At 47.1% G+C, this 21,447-nt stretch overlaps 1 protein-coding gene across 1 annotated transcript in view; it reads right to left on the bottom strand.

The window, feature by feature from the left end:
* Positions 1-21,447, bottom strand: part of LOC135917243 (hepatocyte growth factor receptor-like) — a 594,900-nt gene that overhangs the window by 491,900 nt on the left and 81,553 nt on the right. The window contains exon 3 of the mRNA XM_070538625.1: positions 6,007-6,088. The gene's annotated coding sequence lies outside the window, so the exon portion shown is untranslated. The remainder of the gene's footprint in view (positions 1-6,006; positions 6,089-21,447) is intronic.

Here is a 21,447-nt window from a genome sequence, read left to right as displayed (position 1 = left end):
CCCACAGCTTCTGTGAAGTTCAAGCTTCCGTCCTTGGTTAAAAGTATCAAAAATTTCGCCAGATATCTAAAGACATTAAAAACCTCGTTGGTAAAACCTGATGCCGAACTTGGTCCATTTGTGAAAGGAATATATTAAACAGCACTGGTGCGACGCAAGATCCAATGCATATGCCAGCTGTCTGCAGAAAGAACCGCTGGTCAAAACTTATAAAAGTAGACTCTAACTAAGATATTAAAACGGCTAAAAAAAGTCATCATTAAAGATACAGGCAGAGTTCTGAAAAGAAGCAGAGTCAGATTTTTCAATACCCTCCCTGACTGCAGCAAATAAGGCCCCATGGGGAACGGAATAAAATAACTTAACAACACCCGCAGAAAGGGCACGACCAAAGCTACTGTTAGTTTTCAAAAATTCACAAACCTCATCCGACCTTTTCGTTAGAAAGGGATCTTGTATATCAAGCTTACTCAAGTGTTTCAACAAGTAAAGGATAAGTTGCTTATGCCACGACTCCTTTTCAGTAACTATCGTTCTGAAGGGTGAGCCTTCCTTGGGCGTTCTCACCGAAAAAAGACATTATGCGCACTACTTTTGCTTTTCTTAACCCCTTTAGCAAAGTTAGTCAAACCCAAACGCTGACACAGCACCACTGCTCTAGTTTTTACTTTTATATATTTTACTGGGACGGGTGAGACAGTTCTTTCGACCACCTGAGCTGCTCTTTCCGAGAAGTTATCATCCGACATAACAACAAACCCACCCTCCTTACCAGCTTGAAGAAGTGTTAGGCTATTATTGCTAAAGAACGACACAATGCCTCCGGCTCACGTTTCCACACGGCTTCGGGTAACCAGATTTGAGAAGGCAGTCAACTGCCTCAAGCACAGCTTAGTGGCTATGACGTTGTGCTGCTAAGCACGAGATCGCGAGATGGAATCCCGGCCACAGCGGCCGCATTTCGGTGGGGGCGAAAACACCCGTGTACTCAGATTTAGGTGCACGTTAAAGAACGGGTGGTCCAAATTATTCCGGAGCCCCCACTACGGCGTACCTCATGATCAGATCCGGTTTTTGGTACGTTAAATCCCCTAATTTCATTTTTAAGCTTTTTTTTTGCTTTTTGCCCATCTTCGCATTTTCTTTCGGCAATCATTTATTTGGCATTTTTATAAATATAGTTAAACAACAGCCATTCCTTCCTGGAAAGCTTGTTTACAAGTTGTTGAAAGGCTATTCATGCTGTTTTATTTTTAATAACAGTTAGTGATCTTGTGCTTAAAACCAGACCAGTATTCACAAAATATAATTGTTTAATTGTTTAACGGTTTATTAGTACACTATAATTGTTTGTAGAAAATTTCATCTCATATTGATGCTGCATATACTGCTAGCTATGCCGGCCGGCCGATGGCAAAGGGCACTCACGAAAATCAAGTTTTGTCAATTAAGCCCCTAATCCTCTTTTCTTTAAAGTTAGCTTTCTTTTTTTTTTCATTAGTGATCACAATCCCAGTACCAAATTAGTATACCGAAATAAGTATTCCTGATCTAAGTATATGCGTCTGCGTTTGACTATTTAATGTACGATTCTCCATTAGATATTTACACTGTCCGTATTCGATTCGTACTCGACAGCGTTGATGTCCGCCCACCCTTAGAATAAACACAATAAACACTGTAGGAGCATGATAAGTTCGAGTGAACGTTGCAACATATAGCAATGATAATTGTGCAGCAATTTCTTTTACAACGTTTATGCTATCTATCATATATTTGTTCTATCTCTCTCTCCCTCAGGATTTCAGTTGCATATTCGTGGTGCTACGATTTCGTAGAGGATTGCGATGCAGCGAAGCCACGCCCGTTACGGGATCTGCCAGGAATAGTGCTTTTAGAGTATTTGCAGCGCACTAGAATCAGTTTCCAAGTACATGGTTGCGTTTTCTAAGCGAGTGCTTATATGGAGGCTTGAAGCAAGACATATTTAGTGTCCAACGTTTTTGTGGTAAACATCAAAACAAAGCAATGCCAGTAACAAAGTAACTTCGTCGAGGTAGTTTTGTAAGAGGTAATCTGAAGCCTAAATCAAAGATGTGCAATGCTCACACAACAACGATTGTCCCGTAAACTGCGCGCAAGAAGTCCATTAGAATTGTGTTTTTCGCTGTTGGCAATTCATTTATGGCACTATTTTTGCTCTGAGGCTCAAAAATAAAGCGAGAACTCAAAACCAGCGCAGATATAGTTTCCACATTGCCGACCAAAGGGTAGACTCTTGAATAGATAGTCAGCAATCGTTCACGTACGGTGCGCTGATGCGTGCCTTGCGTGATATACTGGGCTCCATCAGGTGGCGCATAGGACAGTTTTTCTCAAGTAGGCCTATGAGATGTTTTTTTTTTCTTTTTGCTACGAGCTACTTCAATTCACATGACTGTCATAAGTTCACTGTTGTCGTGTGTGTGTTTCTCTAAACGTAACATATATCAAACTTTCCTTTCTTCTCCTCGGCAGAGCGAGATGCTTTTGCACGCATTTTCAGCAAACATATGCTATAGTAGTACCAAGTCATAACAATTCTGGCTGTTTGGTAAGAAAAATATCCGTCTTCCGCTGGAGTCATTAGCCGTTTGCTATTTCGTTGCTGAGACGAACTTCAGAGCAGCTGTTCCCGCTAACAGGAAGAACGCCTCACGCATACAAAAATACAAACCTTTGTCCGGAACTCCACAACAAAGTCATACATTCATGCGATTTTAACGAGATAAGAATCTCCAATTGTGCATATATTTTCTTATATTTTTCTGTTTTATCTCGATAGCCGCAACATAAAAGCACGCAACTCCCCAAGGCATCGCGTAACAATGTTCATCATAACCGCCATCTGAACATCGTGGAGCTCGAGAATGCGCACGCCGAACAAAAAGCAGCAACGTTCATTCGAATGGTCCCGACTTTAATGAACTTCCGCAGGCGTCCGCGATTAATGTTTCTGCTCGCGCGCTGCAAACAGAAGTCGCTAACGACCTTTGTCGCTGAATACGAACGAGTCCTTTCATTCGCGAGAATAGGAGCAGCGACTTAACAGTGTTGCTTTTTTTCCGCGGTCTTTGTTTGACAAACTGTTTATGGCCCTTCTGCTGTGGTTTCGAAAGCAGAAGCAGACAAAAGAGCACAAGAGACTGTGGAGCACGATTCCCGCAACTACGTATACTCCGTTCCATTCGCAGTGGGCAACGCTGAAAAGGCTAAAGAAATAGACTATTCTCAGTGTTTGCTTCCGGGACCAAAAAGTAGTGAGTCCCACATTAAAAAAAAGTAGATAGGTGCGCGGCATGTAATTCAGTGCAATATTAAGTCTCCACTCTTATTTGAATGCTTTATGTAACCGCGCAAACGACAACGAACGAAGAAGGAAACACACAGGACAAGCGCGGGTTTCGCGTTTATCCGCACTTGTCCGGTGCGTTTTCTTCTTCGTCCGTTGTCGTTTGCGCGGTTACATTATGCATTCCAATATCGACCACCGACTAGCCCGCCTTTCGCTCTTAAATATACTCTTATTTCGCAAAATTATGACAGTTATAACCTGGAAGACGTCGCAGATATGAACGTATTTAACGTCGAGCAAGCGGAGTGGCACGTTTCTCCGACTGACGGCCACAGCACACCTGTTGCATGAGCTCGTGAAGAGAACATAGGGCTTCGCGTACTGTGAGCATAAAGGTACTCAGATAATGCCTGATTTGACTCAGCCTTACGTCCCCAAGTTGCGTTTGTTATACATTTCCGTACAATGCATCACAGATCAAAAAACAACTGCACCGCGAAACGCGCGGTGTATTTGCATAGTTCCCACAGCGCTGCCAGCTATAAGTATGAAACGGATCAAAGTTTAATTGATTTGCTTTCGCGCCAATTGTCAATGTGGCTTTGCACGCCTGCAGTGCACTTGCAAACTACTCATGGTTATTAGGAGCAAGCTATAGCATCTCGTTGCTGGTGCAAGCAGCTAGGAGTCAAAGAAAGTATAGCGTGTGCACAAAACACTTTCTACATAAAATTTCAAGAGCTGATAGTGCGGAATGCACTTGTGGCCACGCTGATGAAGATGTGCAGCATCTTCTGCTAAAATGTCCGCGACACGACACACACAGACAACGCTTAGCACGCGATTTAGTGGCCTTAGATCGCAGGCCCTTCAGCCTCAGGAAGATCTTAGGTCCTTGGCCAACATACTCATTGCAAAGACGAGCGTTACTGACCCTTCAAAGATTTCTAGAAGCTAGCGATATTCTCGGAAAATATTGAATAGAGTGTGTAAATGGGATAGCACATTCTACGTTGTTCTTTTACTCGACTTTAGCCAATCCAATGCGTGGTTTTTTGTAACTTCATAAGACTGCCCAGAAATTTTGTGCAAGCTTTATGACGCTCGTCTGCTGATTCGTCGCCACCTACTCAAGCAGTATCCAGATCAGCGCGTCGCAAATGGAACGTTCCCGCCCCGTGTTCGGGGTCGAGGCTTGCCTCGTCGCGCTAGAGCACAACTGCTCAAGCTGAGGGTTGGTTGCGTGAACGTGCACGAACGTGTATACAGACAAGGGCGTGCAGAAAGTCCATTGTGTACGTCTTGTGGCTGCTACCAGACACTTCAGCACCTTATATTTGAGTGTCCCGCTTTCAGTGCGCAGCGCATGTCGCTAGTGAGAAACTATCATCTCCTTGGCCTGCGGTGTGCGACATTCGAGGAATGTTTATACCCCAGTGGCTGTGCATCTAAACGTGATCAGGCCCATCGCGCCCTACTAACCTTTATAGACCTTACTAACTTAGGTTCACGTTTGTAGCATGAACATTCAACATTCTGTAGTAGCGTGACCTTCATTGACCGGCCCTACTGTGCGTGATCAGTACTGTAACCTAACGCTTCTTCCTTCGAAGATGGGAGGTAGCGGGTTCAAACACCTTGTAGTGTATATTGTAAACCGGTGATTACATGCAGGTGATTACGTGAAACGGTGATTACGAGCAGCTTTACTTGGCGTATCATCGTGGAGAACACAATTAGCCGCATAGCGAACTAGCCATGGATGCAGTTGATAATTGTGGAGGCTGTTCGACGCGGCGTCACTTTAACTCCGGCTGCAGAGTTCCACTTTAGTCTTTAGAGTTGTCCTGTTGCAGTGTTCTACTTTGGTCTTTAGATTTGTCCTGTTGCTCTCTTTTCCTCTTTCCTTTTTCCTCCCCTCCTTCCTATCTTCCATTTCTGTGTTGCTGTCACCTCCCTTCAGAAGAGTAGGCAGGCGTTGTGCCCCTTCCGGTGGCAGTTGCCAGACTGCTCCTCGCTTTCCCTTTCCTGTTACCTGTGTATATGTGTATATGTGTTCAAAACAAATAAATAATAAATAAATAAGACTTTAATCCGTGATTTCTTATGTGCCCTTATTTTAGTCTAGCTAAGTGACCGGACTTTGTGTTATTGTGTTACTGAGTTGACTTTTGTTTTAGTATGACATTAGTCTACTTACGTGACCGGACTTTGTGTTTTTATGATTTCGAGTTGTCTTTCAGTTATAGTGTGACATCAGTGTATGTACTTATGTTACCTGAATCATTGTTGTTATGATTTCACTCTTTTTGTTACGATTGATTTGTTTCTTTTTTCATATCCCTGTGTGAAAAGGAGTAGCCGGCGCCAATTAAAAGCGACAATATCTCCCAAATACCATATAATAAGAAAACAAGAGAGAGCCGTTTGTAATGTTACTCTTGCTCTCAAGACGATTCATGATTCATCGCGTCGTCACCGCCTTCACTATAGAGCCGACGAAGCAGCCGCCCAGCCATTATTGCCCGAATTCACAGAATACTCGCACTAAAAATGACCACATTCCCCGAATAGTTTTTTTCTATGCAGACATAAGAGTGTGATTTTCCGGCAAGTAAACAGTATTGAGAAAAAAGTCATCAGAATATAAAATAAATACTTTGAGCGCTTACCGAACTTCCCGTGTTTCTGTGAAGACCTGTATGCAGCACGGCATCCACGCAGGTGGTGACGAAGCAGGCGACATCGGCATACCTGAGTTTAAAAAAAATCAACGAGAAAAGAACAAATCCAGACCTGTACATTTCGGAAGAATAATATCCGTTGAACATTTAGTTATTTACAAAGTAAACGCCACGCGATTCCATCCAGTGAAAACATACTCGACAAACTTTTCTTCATCACTTAGCACTATGAACGTAGTGTTGCCAAGGCACAGAAAAAAAAGAGAAAAATAATCCCGACCAGCTAAACTTCAAGGCTCCTATAGAGTGTCCCAGCTATTACTGTGGTCTTCAAGCCTGTCACATGTACTGCCTTTGTCAAAAGGATACAGGTTTGCGTTGCCTGCTACCGACACGTTTACTACATGTTTGAAGGAGTTCCTGCGTTATGCGACCTAAGTTCTAACCCCCCAGGGAACGGAATGAGCTCTCAGACTCGCTCTTCAGAGGTCTGGAGTGTCACGAGAACTGCAGCATACGACCAGGCGCCACATGTATAATGAAGGCGCAGAGTAGCCCGTACAGTTTTGAAAAATCCTGTACGCGCACATATTGAAGCTGTTTCACCTACTTTACTAATGCTGACGGTTTAACACTTTGCAAAAAAAACTGCATTCATTCTCAGAGGGAATGATAAGTATTCCTCACTACAAATACTAGGCGGACCATTCTAATAATTATGGACTCTCTGGGAGCTACTTCGACTCGTCCTCCGTAATCTGCGCCACTCTGATTTTTCTTTTTTTTTTCTTTTTTGCTTCTGCTTTTTCATTTGAAGCACCGGTTTCGTACAGAGCTTGACCCGGTTTCCCTCCCGATTGCATAATAGGGTGCTGTGTTAGATTATTAAATACTAGGGTTTTATTTTCGAAAATCATTATATGATTAGGAGGCGCGCCGTAGTAGGGGGAGAACCCGGATTAATTCTGACAACCTCGGCTTCTTTTTCTAACAGGCGCCTAAGTTTGGCGAGCCTTTTTCGCATTTCGGGCTCACTGAAATGCGGCCACCATGGCCAGGCTGTAACCCGTTACCTCAGCAGCGCAACCCTATATGTCCCACTGGGCAACCGGAGACGGTTACAGTGCTGCTTGCCTTGACTCACCGACAACGAATGCCGACGACACCGCTGAATAGAGTGAAGCCAAGTGATAGATCGGGCACTTACGGTTCCGCGGTAGCTGTGTTATAGAAGTAACGTCAAAGAAAGTTGGGAGAAAAAGAATCCTCATGGTTTCACAGAATGATATTATCAGCTAAAGTGACCCATTAATAATTATCTTGGCTAAGTAGACTCTTAATCTAGTTCTACTTAGGTTCTAATTATACAAGCGAAACGTTTCTTTTTTTTCTAATAATTTCCATTTACTCAAATGGAAAAACATTGGACATTAGATCGCAAAATATAATAAATTGCAATTTGTATATTTTAACTTAGTTTTAAATTTTCATAACGATAAATATGTGTAACTTTGTTCCAGTGAAATAAGGGGCATACATACAACCAATTTTGAATGCGAGCATAATCAGTTCTTTTTTGTCGTGTTTGTTTGCCATCTTCTTTGAACTTGTCATGCGTGGCTTAGCGAAAACCTGAAGCATTGCACTCCCACAATGTTTTGTGAAAACAGCTCGCTCAAAATTTGCAGGCATCTAAGTGTTTCCCAGACTGTCAAATCGCGATGTTTTGTACAAATAAGGTGCTGCTGACAAAACAAAGATCGTATTATTTCGTGGGAAAAACATTTCTCCATCCTCTTGCTTAGAAAGCTCCCCCAAAGGGGCCTCCGGGGTTTCTTACAACTCATATTTCAAAGCCTCGGAATATAATCTGCCCAGTTTCATCATTGTTTCAGAAATGACGAAAGCTTTTCTCAATCCCTCTCGGGCACATAAGCTCAAAAATAAACGATCTTCGCACGAAACCTTTAGGGCGTGCTCTCGCAACCCACTCGCGAATTTTCTTTTCCTCCACCACGATAACATTTACAATCGTACCTTCCTTGCTCAATCGGCCAGCCCTCAGCGTGGCTTCCGATCATTCTTAGAGGTGTGCCCGGATGGCGAATCAAAAGTTGCCGGCAGAACGCCGACCTCTCAGCTCGGCGCTTAGCATCTAGCAAGGGCAACGAACAGCTTAAAGAGCTCCTAAGAACGGCCCTCTCGGGCATTGTTGCGAAAGCTACGGACGCTTACCCACCAATTTCATCAGTGCGCAATACCAACACGATCGCTATTTCGGAAAGGTCCACCCTTTCCTTTGAATTACAGTTACAGACTGAGTCTTGAAGGAACACTATATGGAAACATTAAGTTAAGCTACGTCAGTAAACCAAACTCCTTCAGTAGCAAAGTGACCATGCTTACCCTGATGGGAGGCTTGGGAAGAAGCCGAAAACGACAAAAGAAATGAAGCAGATTCTGCGCCCTGTGGGAATCGTCGTTATGCGGAGCATTTTGCTGGTAGATAGCTACACAGCACCGCCTGTGATTACGCAAAGCGTTAGCAGGTGGAGCTGCGTGTTTGTGTGTTCATACACCCGCCGTTTAGAAAGGGCGAAGCAGCAAGTCATCATCATCAAAACGAACAGCTATGTGTCTGACGCGAGCGCCTTTGTGACGACAGCAGCCAGACGCGGGGGCGATGATCGTGTGACGCCGATGGTGCGATTTTTACTCCTGCCATTCAACGTGAGTTTATAGACATACCGATAGTTGGGTACTACATATAGGTGCTGAATGAAGGAATTCTAGGGTTTTACGTGTCAAAACCGAAATTTGATTATGAGACTGGCCATAGTGGGAGACTCCGGATTAATTTTTACCACCAGGGAACCTTTAACGTGCCCCGGGACACAAGCGTTCTCACATTTCGTCCCCATCAAAATGCGGCCGCCGCAGCCGGGCTTTGATCCCGCGCGCGACCTGGCGCATAGCAGATCAACACCATAGCCGCTATGCAAACGCGGCAGGTATACGTAGGTACTATACGAGTGCAAAGAAACACAGTTTGTGACGTCATCACTGGTTATTTACTAGCTGCTATGCAATCGTACGCACCTGTGGCTGTGACATGTTGGCTATGACATGTTGGCTATGTTAAAACGACGATTACATCTGCACACCGGCGATGAAGGCTTAAAACCTGTTCGACCTGTCTAACACAACGTCTTAAAGAACATGGAGAACGCAAAAAACTGGCACATGACGCATGCGCCATAGTCGGCTTTAGCTCGAGCCACGACCATGACCTGGACCTTAGCCATAGGAGTGTCAAAGTGGGAAAAAGTATGTGAAGTGTGGGAAACCGGTCACGTAGTATATATATATATATATATATATATATATATATATATATATATATATATATATATATATATATATATATATATAAGACAGCATAAGAGAAATTTATCTGCAGTTTTCAACTGCATTGAAGAAAGGATAAAAGACTGGAAATAAAAGCAGACGATAACACAGCTGGCCGCAGATGGGATACGTACCTACGTTTTCGCATTATGCGTTTTATGAACACTGTCAATAAACGTTAGCTGGAAGTTCAGCGTCCGTCCTGTCCTATGGGCCCCTTTCGTTTTTGCCTTTAGCGCGTTTTATGAACACTCAGGATACGCCTTCGGCAGATAAATACACCTGTGGTAGGGTAGATTGAAACATCTGCTATTTATTAGTAATACAGTTTTGTGTCGCGAGGGCTACAGCGGCCAAAGAGCGCCAGTAACAATGTTTTGTACGGTGGTATAGAATGTTAAAAAACATGACATGAGTGATATAATTTGCATGAAATTACAGCGTTGTAAATAATTAAACGTTACCGAAATTGCCCAACGACAGCATTCGAACACGGGACCTCTATAGCACAGAAGCCATATATTGAAACTATTGGGCGAGGGACAAATGGACAAGCGGAACCATTGCAATTACCAGAGATCACACGCGTCGGCACAGCCTTAGTGCCTTCTGCATTTGAAAAAACAAAAAGCAGGCATTGGTTCGAAATTTAGGCCAATTTAGGCCAATATAAAGCCTAATAAACGAATCCACAAGCACGTCTGAAGCCACACGCACGACGATCAGGCAGATCCATGTACTAATGATCATACTCAGCTGAACGATCGCAGAGCTAGAGTTCTTTCTAGTAAGTCTGCATAGTATGCACATGACATTTTTCTTCATTCTTCCTTCTAGTAAATATCGTAGGAAACTGTATGGTTACAGAGGAGTAGCGCAACTTTCCGCTAGGGTGCCTACATGCAAGCGCTTGCCTGTAGGTTCTCAATAGTTATTGTTCGTCATCGTGCGGTACAGCGTCGTCGATATGAAATGTAAGTGCGGCGCAGCTTGTGTCGCAGCCCCAGAATATTGTTTGAAATGTAATTGTCAATGATATTAAAATAAAGATTGCCTCACCTACATCTTGTTCGAATAGAAAAAATGACATGCGAGGTTTAACCAGTAATCCGTAATTTTAGTAGCTCGCGTCACGTTATGCGTGCTCTTCGCATTGAAGGTCGGCCATTAGTTTGCCCGGCTGCGGCGTCGAAAAGGTGGATGCCGCGGTGCTTCAACCCGACTTCCGTAGAAGCCCTCACTGAGATTCAAAAACCCTCAGTATTCCCGTACGCCAGTCCGACACCCGGCGCATCTGACACGAGGCCTCGAGCGAGAACTGTGTGTGCCGAACTGGTTCGGCACACACAGGGAATCGATCTTACATGCAGTTGACCCACTTCATGGGCATCAGCTGGACACTAAGCTGCGACGAGGCCATCGACATCCTCGTATACATCGCCTCCGCCTCGGAACTGCTTACACCAGACCCTCCTGGTTCCGAATTAGGCGTGTGACCTCTCCGACATGTCCGTGCGGTCACGACGACGAGTATGTATACCAGTTAATCAGTACTCGACATTCCCAAGCACGCCACACTTAGACCGCGCCTTGAACAAGAACTGTGAACTGATTACAAGCATCTTGCAGGGCATTTGCTAATGCCCTGCAAGCAAATGCCCTGCAAGATGCTTGTAATCAGTTCACTTGAGAAAACACTCAGCAGTAACTGTCTTAGCAGGGACGTCTATGTTTTCGAACGAAGCTTTTTTTGCGAACCAACCCGAACTTTCCTGACCATGGCTGCCGCCTGCTTCTGCTTCTCGTGCTTTCTCGCGGAATCGCTCCCACGCGGAAAGGAGTGGAATGGATGTTATGAACGTCCCCTTATGAACGTCCCCTTGGTGGGTTGCCCCATCAACCTCTTTTTATTATATTGCTTAATGTCCTACCTATGTTTAAAAAGAAAAGGGAAAAAAAACACGATGAGTTCCGATAACCAATGTTTCTGAACCCCTATTGTGAACTTTGTTTTTGCACGCCTCCATTGTTTGTCGTTTCCCTACTTTTCTTCCACCAATCTTCCGATCGCCGCTTACAAATCTCTACTGCTTACATGTTTACTTTCCCCCCGCTCTCGCTGAACCCAAGGGCTTCAAGGAGGTCAGTGGTTCCTAAATCGACCACTGGGTAGACGTCTTGACATTCTAATAAAACATGCTCTATCGTTTCCCTAGCTTTACCGCAGCAAGCACATGCTTCTTCCTTCTTATAGCTCGCTTTATAAGTGCGTGTTCTAAGGCATCCTGATCTTGCTTCGAAAAGTAATGAGCTTCCCTTTGAGTTATTTGAGTTAGTTACTTCCTGATTTCGCTTTTTCCTCTGAAGTACCTGAAGTACCTGAAGGGTAGGTTTCTTTTTCACTGCCGCCACCCATGACATTTATTACAGCCTCTCTGACTTTCCGCCTGACGTTCTTCGTTGCTATGTTGCTTACCATACAAACCGCATACTTGCTGGTAAGCGTCCTAGTTATTTTCCTCCAGTGTGAATCAATGTTCTTCCTGTACAAATACCTGAACACTCTCCCAGCCCAGAAAGCCGCTAGGGGGCCGTGGAGAACAGACGCGCTTCACATGGGCTCCCGCTTCTCGTGCCTGTCAACCAGGATCACGCCCAGCGACCAACTTAATTTTGCCAACTCCACAACCGGCAAGGTGAGAGAAATCGGCGGGCACTAGCCACCATCAAGTGAGTGTCCTATTTACTGATTTCTGCAACGACCGCACAGCCGCCTAGCTAAGCCCAACGCCGAACGAGCGGCTGCAACCCCGTGGCGCGTGCTCGCGCCGCTCGAGCGTATCTGCGAGCATAGCACGGGCGCCTGCCCACGCAGCGACGAACTCCCGAGATGAGCGAAGCAGCAGTAGAAGCAATCAACACACCAAGAGAACAGCTGGAAAACACAAACACAATGCAGATGGACCCGACTGAAGTAAACAACACAGAAACTGCCTGGAATTATGACGCAAGCAGCGGAAGAACTATTGAACGCGAGAGCATCTGGATTACGCGGGGCAGAAAAGGCAAGAAGGACGCAGAGCATCAAACGACACAAGAAAGCAACCCAGCCAAGCAACAAACGAATGGAAAGCCACCACCACCGCAACAGCGAAAGCCCCGAATGCCGCCTCTACCAGTCGACGACTACAAGGTCGTATTCCGCCCGCAACCAGGCCTCGAGCTTGCAAAGTGGAACAATGTCGCCATTATGCACGCCATCGGAAGAGCCAGCGGTTTCTCGCAGCAAGATTTCGGCGAAAAAGTGTGCGTTCAAGTGCAAAGAATTGAGAACCTGATTATTGCAAGCACGGCCGACTGGGAAGACGCGAAGAAACTCGAAAATATCAGCACAATACAACTTGGCGGCACTTTCTTCACTGTAAAAGGCAACACGAGAACCCCGGATGATGTATCCAGAGGCGTAATAAGCGGCCTCTTGCCCGGCACGAGTGAAGAAGAACTCAAGGCCAGTCTTCGCGCACCAGCGAGGTACACCGTCCTCCACGCTCGTATGCTCGGGCAATCGTCCGCGGCCGTGATCTTTTTCCAAGGACCGCACGTTCCTTATTACGTCCGCTTCCAGAGTCTCGATTTTCGATGCCGACCCTACCGCAAGTCAGTGCAATACTGCAGAACTTGTGGCAACACGGGACACCGCCAGGATGTCTGCCCGAGACCACTGCCAGCCTTCTGCTCTAAATGTGGCAAAACCGATCAACTACCCGATCACGAGTGCAAACCCGCATGCAAGTTATGTGGAGAAGGGCACGAAACCGCGAGCAAAGATTGCAAGATAAGACTGAAACCCAACCCGCCGCCATTCAACATACGACAGCAACGCATCGACAGGCTCAAAGTGAGAGACAGTCGCTGGAGCTCAGGCGGCGAACAATTCCCACAATTAGGAAGCTCAACCACCAGCTTGAGGGGCAGTGATGGCAGCGTCCCCAAACGAAGTAGATCTAGATCTATACTCCTATCGCCTTCCCGATCACGCTCACGCTCGCACTCGCCGAAACGCGTGAGCTACGCGGATGTGGTAAGCGGATCGAGTGGATCGAGAACCACGAGCAGTTCCAAATTCTTGTCGGCCGAAGCTGCGGCCCTTCAGGCTCTCGAAAATAAGGTGCAAATTCAACAAAATACGTTGCACAATCAAAACAGTCAACTACAAAGCCAACAGGCTCTCATCGACAAGCTGATCCAATGTCAACAGATACAGCAAGACAACATAAACAGGCTTCTACAGAAGTGCGAGGAGCAAAAAGATATCATTGATAAACTGCAACAGAGATGTACGACAGGCCAAGAGAACATTGCACAGCCGCGACTCTCACTTCCCGACGCAGATGTTCAATCCGTAGTTGACGCACGATTCCAAATCCTCCAAGAAACTCTCATGAAAAATACCCACGACACAATTGAGAAAATCGTCCAGGCAGCAATAACGAATTTCGCCGCAAGTATAGCCAATAAGGTCAACACGCTAGACGCCAAGGTGGATGGACTCGCAGCGCAACAAAACAACTTCATAGCCCACATCAAGAAGACGTATGTAACAAAACAGCACCTCAACACGTCACTAAATGACATTCAGCCCGACAGAAAGCGGCCGCGAGCAAACGACCGAAGTGCCTCTCGTTCAATTTCACTTACCCGCGAGCGTCGGCAGGGAGCAGCAACAACCGAAGATGGCGGTCCCTAATCACAGGACTACAAATGCGCTTTCAACTCTCCGCATATGGCAGTGGAACTGTCGTTCCTATCGACCACGGCATGCTACCTTACAAGAATTTGTCAAACAAGACCCACCCGACCTCATAGCGCTGCAAGAAACAAATACACAAAACGTCCGGCTACAAGGGTACAACGCCCACGTACAAACGAAACGCACGGCAATTCTCACCAAGAAGAATCTCACAGTACAAGAATTGGAACCCGTCAATACACCGATCGAACACACCTTAATCGAAATCATACCGGAGAGAAAATCGCTCAAGAGCGTATTCGTAGTCAGTGTGTACAGCCCTCCCAGAGACGCCCTTTCAGACTTCGACCACTTTGTCCGAGAAATTAAGAAGCGCACTGATGGTCACCAAGTCGTTATAGTTGGGGACTTCAACGCCCCACACACGGCCTGGGGATACCAGACCACCACGAAGAAAGGAGCCCGAGTGCACGACACTGCACAACAGCACAGACTCACCATGTGGAATGACCCACTCCAAACAACGAGGATAGGTAATAGTGTCTCCAGAGACACAAACCCCGATCTCACCTTCACGCTAAACGTGCCCTCGGCAGAATGGAGCCGACTCCCAGAAACCCTGGGCAGCGATCACCACATCCTCCAACTAACCGTGGCTCACACTCGCAAGCCCGCTAGGCTTGGAACGGCCCGGGTAACGGAGTGGAAGTTATTCAGAGACGTGCTAAATGTCGAGACCACCATCGAGAACATAGATGACTGGCTGGAGAAAGTCCTCGACACGGCAGAACGACACACGAAAACAATACAGCTGAATGAAGTAGTGCCAGCCGTCGACACGCATCTCCTCCACCTCTGGGAAGCCAGAAGAGCTCTTCTCAAGAGGTGGAAGAGACAGAAGCTAAACAAGAAATTAAAGAAGCGAATTGCCCTCCTCACCGAGCAAGCACAGGCGTACGCGGAGAGATTAGGAAGACAGAACTGGCACGCATTTTGCGACAAACTCCAGGGAACCCTGAGCACAAAGACGACGTGGCATCTCCTGCGCGCCCTTCTCGACAACGAACCTACGAAGACACAACAGCGACAGAACCTCTGTAGGCTCGTGCACAACCACGCCGGATCAGAAGAGAACCTCCTCCTCGAAATTCAGAAGAAGCTGTGCGGCGACCCACCCGTTAATACGACGGCATATGACAAAGTTTACGGTGGCAAACCAAACCCCGACCTTCACGCATGCTGAACTCTCCGCAGCACTATCGACGCTCACAAGAAACACCAGCCCGGGCAAAGATCGGATCATGAACAAGCATCTTCGGAACCTTCCGCAGCAGGCTACCGCAGCCCTGCTCCAGTACTTCAACGAATGCTGGGAGAGAGGAAAGCTACCGGCTGCATGGAAGCACTCGGAGATTACCATGATCCCCAAACCAAATAAACAGCTCAGCATCGAGAACTTGCGCCCAATTTCCCTTACCTCGTGCGTAGGGAAACTTTTCGAGCATATGATTCACAACCGGCTAACCTCGTACCTCGAAGACAACGGATATTTTCCAAACACTATGTTCGGTTTCAGGCAGAACCTGTCAACGCAAGATGTCTTTCTTCTACTCAAGGAAGACCTCATCGACCACCTGAGTACCAGAAGCAAATCATCGATTTTAGCCATCGACGTAAAGGGAGCCTTTGACAACGTCAGTCACGAAGCTATCCTCTGCAACCTCGAAGACGTGGGCTGCGGTTCCCGGACATACGACTATGTCAGGAATTTCCTCACGGACCGCACGGCCACCGTTGGAATATACAACCTGCGCAGCGACAGCTTCCGACTACCGAGCAAAGGCACCCCGCAGGGTTCGGTCATATCGCCGTTGCTCTTCAACGTCGCAATGATCAAACTACCCAGCCTCCTTGACGCGATACCAGACGTAAGACACGCTTTCTATGCAGATGATATCACGTTATGGACAAGGGCCTCAAACACTGGAACACAAGAAACATGCCTACAGGAAGCAGTAGATACCATCGAGAGCTACTTGCACAAATGCGGCCTCTGCTGTGCTCCCGAGAAGTCCGAACACCTCGTCCTCAAGTCAAGAACGAGAGGCAGACCACCCGGCTACGATGAACCCGATCCTAACGTCACCCTCAATGGAACACCCATTCCAAAAGTGGAAACCCTACGAGTTCTAGGGTTACACATACACAAAGACGGGTCCGGGGCGGCCACCCTCCCGCGACTACAGCGAACGCTATCACAGCTCACGCATCTCGTCAGGAGAGTTGCAAGCCATAGAAGCGGACTTAAAGAAGACGACACGCTACGCGTGATGCAAGCACTCCTCACCAGTCGCATAACATACGGCACGCCCTACCTCGCGCTGAAGAATGTAGAGGTAGAAAAAATTAACATTCAAATACGGAAAGCCACCAAAATCGCCCTGGGCCTACCATCTACGGCTTCGACTACGAGGCTTCTCAAGATGGGCGTACACAACACCTGGCAAGAGCTAGCTGAAGCTCACAAAGCCAGTCAGTTAGAACGACTGAAGCTCACGCCCACCGGAAGATCAGTGCTGCAACGGCTGAGCTACGGTGAAACCTTCATCGCCACCACGGACCGAAAAGAAAAAATTCCTGCGAACATCCGCGAATCCCTGTGCATAGCCCCAATTCCACGCAACATGCACCCCACGTACCACAAGGAAAGAAGACAAGCCCGAGTGGATGCTCTACGGCGAAGACACAGGAAAGATACGGACGCCAGATACACCGACGTAGCAAAATACCCGCAAAGAAACGCTTACGCCCTGAGCGTCGTAGATTCTCAGGGCAGAGAGCTAGCGTCTGCCACAGTCCGTGCACAAAACCCCGAGACTGCAGAAGAGACAGCGATCGCCCTAGCGACTACCACGTGCATGGACGCAGCTGTCATTTTCTCCGATTGTCAAGCAGCCGTCAGAAACTACGCTAAGGGTCGCGTGTCAACACAAGCACTGAAGCTATTGAAGCACCGCAGTACTCCGATCCCCTACACCTGCGTGACATGGGTTCCTGGGCACGAGGGGCTGGAGGGGAACGAAGCGGCACACGCCGCGGCCCGAGGCCACACCTGCCGGGCCAACCCTTCCTACTCTCGAGACGCCCAGTCTGCGCCAGCGGAGGCAGAGACCGTACCCATCACGTACTCAGGGATGCTTCAACATCACAGGCTGGAACGCAGGGTGTACCCACCACCTCACCCAAAGCTCAACAAAGAAGAAAGCACTACACTCAGAAGACTGCAGAGTAATACTTATATCCACGGAATCATCATGCATAGACTGTACCCAACGCTACAAGGATACCACTGCCCAATGTGCGGCGTACCGGACACCTTAGCGCACCTGATCATCGAATGTCCATGGCATATAGACAAAGACGCATTGCCTTCACCGAGAGACTGTTGCAACGCCAGACAAAGCGAAGACCTCATGGAAACGTGGGAGGCCAAGCTAGTCTCCGAGGACCTGGAACAACAACGACATCTCGTTGCCAGGGCCAAGGAAGCAGCGAAGGCCAGAGGGTTCCTGGAATGAGGAGACCTCCCACCGAGAGTTGAACCAGGGCTTACCCTGGAAAACTGTTTCCAAAATAAAAGTTTATTCCTCCTCCTCCTCCTCTCCCAGCCCATTTACTTTCTTCCATATTCCTCAGTCGTTCTTCATAATTAATTTTACTGTGACTTACTGTAGCTACGGCTGCGGGATGGCGGAGCCACCTAGGAGCAATGGCTCACACTACTTCGCCCATAGCAGTGGAATGCAGATGGGGGAAAACGGACTGCGCATGTGGGTCCTTGGACGCTGGTAGACAGGGCGACGGGGGTGCGACCAACATCCTCTAGAGAACCGTGTGTTGGCGCGACGCAGAGAGACGCAATGAGACGAGGGAGAGAGGGCACCGGAGGAGACGCCTCACGTTGCGTGTGTGTTGCGCCGCCTGGCAACCACGTGGCCGATCGCATCTGCGCCTCCAAGGGGAGGTCGGGTACCACAAACAATTGGCGCATAGAGAAAGCTTGCGTCTTTCAACCGCCATAACACGGGTCGTCTTCAAAGGTGCATTGCATTGCAGAGCTCCTCGCTTGGGGCACCCTTCAGCGAGATGAGAAGGTCTGCGCGAACACTACCTCGTAAGGTTCTATGTCTATAGATTCCAACAGGGCACGTTGGATCGTCTGCATTCTTTAAATATGTATTCGAACGTTATAGATGATAGTTACGGAACTATACGAGGGTTCTTCTTATGACAGCAAGTGCATTCCCTTGCAGTCTTGGCACTCCAAGTTCAAAGAGTAATTACGTCATTATTCAGATGCTAGCACAAAAATTAAAACGCTGATATGTAAATCTGAAGGCCCCTTACGCTTGAAAGAATATTCTAAAAACAGACTACGGAAACGATTTTGCATGTATAGTAGCTGGACTATATCAGTAATTGTTGCTTGTTTCCAATTCAGTTCAAATGTTTATTCAAACCTTCATAAGAGAGAGAGAGAGAGAGAGAAACATTTATTGAAGCATAAAATGGAATTCTCGCGGATCGAGGTCATCTCTTCGTCACGCTGTCTTCTCGTCGAAGGGAAGCCTCTTCAGCACGGGTGGTCCCTCAGTCCAGGGCTCCACTGAGTTTGGCCGCGTCCCTAGCGTGCTCCACCATCCTTCATAAGAGTAATCATACAACTAACCCGAACCATCACCCTTCTAAAATATATGCGAAAGCGAGTAAAAGAGTGGAAGGGCTGAAATATGTGTTATCGTTTTTGGGATCTTTTCTAATGGGACCTTTTGTTTCTCACTTTCGCTGACGTGCCTAGGTTACGGACACCAGTAAACAAATACAATATAAGACAACATGAAACTAGACACTATATTCTCACATGCTGTGGATATACTACAAGAGGCTCCATCACCGTCAATTAGGCATATGTATCGCAATTATTTTTTTTTCAGCTTCAGTTTGCTTTACCGATACTCGCAGAGACAAGGGCGGTTAGCTTATTTGAGGTGCTGCCACTACTTGTAGCAAGCCGAGGTCAACGCCCTAATCAACGATAAGGAAGCGCCAGACCCCACCTGGTCAGCATATGCTCCATAACCGAAGTGCTTCAGCTCTCTATGCACCTTAAATATTAAATCGCGTGACGCTGACCATATAATTAGCTTATAAGCCCTTTAGTGGCGCGACGGAGACACTTCCGCTGCGCTGTAGAACTATACAGAGAGCTCAAGAAGCCGTCTCTGAAGGAAATCTACTTAGATACTGCCGAGATGCTGATGAAATATTCAAGGAAAGCCCCGGTTTCGCTGCGATGCGACGTTTCTCAAAGTCCGATCACCTCTGGTGCCGAAGGCAAAGAGCAGCGAATTAAAGCAGTCAATTGTGTACTGAATGAGTGCTGAAGAATCCTACAGTGAACGTGAAGCCATCCCATTCAGTATATAGTAAACACGTCGTAAATGCATTGCCGCTTTCTTCCATTTAGCGTTGACATGCACCTTTTTTTCTGGAGCAGAGTACCCGCTTCATAGACACCGCGTTTGCGCCTCGGAATCAATGCCAGAAAATAAAATGCTTAACGACAAGTATACGGTGTTACGGACGTAGATCTTAAGACATTTATGGTAATATCCGTGTATTAGGGAGAATGAAGTTTCGTCAACCATACACTTTTATTAAGAACTTTCCGCGATATCTGCGTGCAACACTATTTCCAGCACCGGCCCACGAGCTTCTATCAAAGGGATGCCATTAGTGTCGCTCCGGCACGCCAGTTACGTGAAGTGAATTCAAGCATCTCTCGCAAATAAATCCATTTTCTTCCTACAGTTGCAAATCGCAGAACAGGCCCCTGAGTCTAACCCTTTACGAACGCCGGCAGGAGATAAAAGCGTAAGCGGTTTTACTGAAAGCGCACTTGTCTTTCCCTGTGACACGGTAGACGCCGTGGTCGATTTGAGCTCGCCGCGCCGAGGGTGATCACGGGCCCAATACTGCATAGCCGCTTGCTCAACCACGACATTGCGTGTGGCGCGGACGGCTCGCGTATGGCGTGCGCATCAATGTAACAGTGTACCTCTGTGGAACAGCCGATCGATTATCCTTTCAGCGTCAGTTTTCTTTTTGTTCCTTCAAGCACCCAGTGTTCGAGCACCGTTCCCTCTGCTGTACCGAGATAATGTGCACGCTGCTATTCCGTGTCAATAAAACTGTGACCGCTTACTGCGCTTAGCAGCACAAGCCACTTCCTAATTTAGGTTTCCTTACGTAGAAATCTGTAGAAATACGCGGGCACGTGTTGTGAATCTATTCTTACGGCCAAAGTTTAGCCACCGCCACGACAGGCTATGCTAAAATATTCCTCATAGACGTGTACTTAAAACACTCCTCCCTTCAATCATTCGACAAACCGTCCATGTCGGTACTCCGGCTTTCACTTCAGTTGTTGTTTTCCAATGCTTTTGGTCCTTCGTTTTCTTTTTGATAATCAGTGAGAAAGAGCAAGTTGCATCACCTAGAATCAGCAAGCACTCCGGAGCATCAATCTCATCTAAAGAAGTACAGCGAAATGTGGCGTTTTTTTTTCTGTTTTGCGTTTGTACGTATCTGCCCAGAAGCTTGTGCTAAGTTACCATATGTTAGCATGCCAGACCAAGCAGCCAGCAGTCAGTCCTTCGAGAGTGTTCCAATCCTAGTAGGGCAAGTGTTCCCTCGCAGTGAAAACTGCAGCGGCAGATCGTCGGAGAATAAAACAAGTTCTTACACTGCAGTCACACGCTCGCTTTCAATGGCCATTGATACCAAAGGCCATTGAACTACGCGTCCTTAAGTGGCTCCTTTGTGCGAGCTCATGGTAGAATGCCGATGGGTCTAGCGGATTACAGTAATCATGTTTGTTTCAAGGGCCTTCAAGACGGCTGCGTTAAGCCTTTGAGCTCGCGTGCACCGAAGCGCTCTCAGACGAAGAGAAGCGTCCGCCTCGAAGGGCTTAGAGTATTAGGCGTGACAAATTGTACTTGTTTGTTTTGGGCCAAATATCTCAGACAGTGAGTGATCCTCGTGCCAAAAGTACTTCCAGGTCACCAAACTCAGGGAAATGGTTGCTGAGGTAACGACGTAATTGTTTGGTGTGTGTGTGTATGTGTGTGTGTGTGTGTGCTTGTGTGTGTGTGTGCGTGTGTGTACGTGTTTGTGCGTGTGTGTGTGTGCGTGCGTGCGTGTGTGTGTGT

This window comes from Dermacentor albipictus, chromosome 5 (genome assembly GCF_038994185.2).
Source record: "Dermacentor albipictus isolate Rhodes 1998 colony chromosome 5, USDA_Dalb.pri_finalv2, whole genome shotgun sequence".
NCBI classification, from domain to species: Eukaryota; Metazoa; Arthropoda; class Arachnida; order Ixodida; family Ixodidae; genus Dermacentor; species Dermacentor albipictus.
This window is presented reverse-complemented; position numbering and strand designations above follow the sequence as displayed.